General features: G+C 31.8%; 1 long non-coding RNA gene across 1 annotated transcript; it reads left to right on the plus strand.

Moving 5' to 3' along the window:
* Positions 1 to 295: 295 nt before the first annotated feature.
* LOC149899333 (uncharacterized) lies at positions 296 to 1,599 on the plus strand. The gene is made up of 3 exons (XR_016457986.1): positions 296 to 650; positions 777 to 838; positions 913 to 1,599. It is a non-coding gene; the product is annotated as an uncharacterized LOC149899333 (long non-coding RNA).
* The last annotated feature ends 1,272 nt before the right edge of the window (positions 1,600 to 2,871 follow it).

The following is a 2,871-nucleotide window of genomic DNA, read 5'->3' on the forward strand; positions in this document are numbered from 1 at the left end:
GGTTATACACCCTAAACATTGGTTAAGGACCATGACAATTTAATGTACTACAATTATAAACCTTTTTGGAGTCATGGTGATGAATTAATTTTTCTAACATTTACGGCCCTTTTCAAACCTTCCTAATTTTTATATTATTAAAGTTGTCGTGATGAAAATTCTTGACAAGAAAGTTCAATAGTAACACAATACGTCTACCGTTTTAGAAACATGATTCCATGATATTTTCTCGATAGAAAAAAAATACAAAGTTATCATTGTTATTTTTTTTTTTATCTCTGGCATCTTCAAAATAACAAACGTAAAGTTACGACTTTTTGGATATTAACTATAAAATATACAACCTATACGTCTACCGTGTTAGAATTTTGAAATATGCGATGGTTTTGAAATAAACAAGAAATACTTGAAATTAGCGCGCGACCAGCCAATATAGCGAGAGCCGCCCTGTACCTTCCTACCCCGATCGCTGCACGAGTCATTCCCGCTACGGCTGTCACACGGGGAACTTGTGTCGCTTGCGCAATCGTAAAAAAGGGTGACAACACGATAAGACAAAATGAGACAAATGGGGACAATAAAGAAAATAAGAAGAAGAAACATAAAGGTTGGAGGAAAAAGAATGCTTACAATTGGAACAAATTAATGAAGTAAGTTGGTTTTATTTTAAATTTGAAGATAATTGTATTATAGACGATGTTTGATATGTACCCCTGTTTTAAGTACATAACGAATGTGTAAGATTTTTTCATTTATAGCATAAATAATCTTTTCAGAAATCCGGAATCCAGAAGGAAAATAAACCCACTGATTGTTCACAATGTGAATCCACTCCTTCGTAAGTACCTTTATTCAGTCAAAAATGTATGTTATCAAAGCTCTACTGGTTTTATCGCATGATTCCATTTTTAGCAAAAAGCAACAAAGTGCAAAGAAATAAAAAATCATGGTGAACTTAGTGGAAGTATGGCGGACATAATATGGAACAGGAGCTCATTGGAGTAGTATTATATTTAAAAAAATACGAAATAATTTCAAGAATTACATTTCTTAGAAGGTGGTAGATAAGTATGTTGTATAAAGAATTTGATGTTGATATTTATTTCATTTATACTTACTACACCTGTGCGGGAAATTGCTTAGTAATAAAACAGGTTTATATTCATATTTACATAGTAATGTGAGTTTTCATTTCGAAAAATTTTGTGTAAGTATATTAAATTGAGTTCCTGGGTGATCTGGAAACACAATTGGGCCCGGAAGATGACGCTGCAGTCACTCCTCCTAATGACATGAACCGATTTGGATGAATATTTGTGTGCACATTTCATTTTTGTGTGATGATTGGTTGATTCGCTTTCACATTAGCTAATATTATGTATTTTTGTTGTTAGAAAGTAAACTTAATTTAATGTTTATAATACATTATTATTGGTATAAATAAGCCAGTGTTCGTCTCACATTGCTGTACCTGCCTACCTACCCTACCAGGGCCTAACTTTGTTCTGGCTATTTTATTTTGATTATTTGTAATGAATAATTACAATTATAATAGAGTGCAAAAAATAAATACATGCGTCAATATATTTTGTGTTTTTTTTAAAAATTTTTTTATTTAAAAAAATATCATTCCGACCGCGGCTTTGCCCGCGTGGAATTAGATTATATCGTGAATCCTGTCTTATCCCACAGAAGTGTTCAGTTCTGATAAAAAGTATCCTTTGTGTAAATCCAGGCAATTAGCTATATTTTATCAAAATTGGTAATGTAGTCTTGACGTGATTAAGTAACAACTAACAAAAAATATACAAATTAACATCCAAAGTTTCGCATCAGTTTTACTGTATTAGTGATATCTTCCACTCTTGACTTTGACTGAGAAGAATTAGGGTTTATAACTTCTTTCAGAAATATTACCTTTCATTTCTGGGCATGACGTAATATCTACGTCAGCATCAAATTCTATCTAAATCCATTCAGTAGTCCGCGTTATTGAGTACCATTTCATTTTTTCAGAGTAACAATATTTTTTGTTATTTTAAAGATTATTTATAACCTGTATTATTTTGTAATAAAGTAAACATTACGAAATAATAATAATTATTAATAATGTCTAAGTAGTTGTTAAAAAGAAGATTATTTGTTTATAAGCAAGAAAATAAAACCAATAAATCAACAATTAAATATGTATATGTATAAGAATATTATAACTGTATGACGACTCCATACATGTTTGTCCCGAGTCGGCCAGCGGCAGCGCGGCGAGTTTGCAAGAATGACTTCGCGCACACCCGCGTTTGCGATAGCGAGCTATTGTGGAGCTATTAGACTCCGCCCGCCAAGCAGTAGATTTTTTTTTGTGTATCGTCTTAAACCGCACAAGCTTAACATAAATCGAGCGTAAACTCTTTAGGCTTTATAAAAACCACACAGGTAAATATTTGCTACCGTCAAAGGCAACGTTCGTTTGTCCATTCGTTACGAACACAAATAAAAACTTTTCCTCGCAAAAATATTACTTTTTGATGTTTAATTTTTGTAACAGACTTACGACCAATATATTGTAGACATTATTCTTATTATCCTATCGTGTTTTCTAAGAATATTGATTAAAATGTATTCAATCCAATTATGATGTCAATATTAACTATTATAGGTACATACCTAAATAATAATATTAGCATAAGTGTAAGTGTAAGTAAGTACTTCTTAAGCTATTACAACTGAGTTAGCAAGATAAAAAAATGTTTCACGCCACATATTTTTTAATTAATTACTAGCGGTCCGCCCCGGCTTCGCCCGTGGTACATAATATTTACGTTTTCTCTACATAAGAACCATCTTCGTACTTCAAGGAATATAATAAAAAAA

This window comes from Colias eurytheme, chromosome 21, assembly GCF_061535395.1.
Source record: "Colias eurytheme isolate Ceu_HAF_F1 chromosome 21, ilColEury1 Martin Lab GWU primary, whole genome shotgun sequence".
In the NCBI taxonomy this organism is placed as follows: domain Eukaryota; kingdom Metazoa; phylum Arthropoda; class Insecta; order Lepidoptera; family Pieridae; genus Colias; species Colias eurytheme.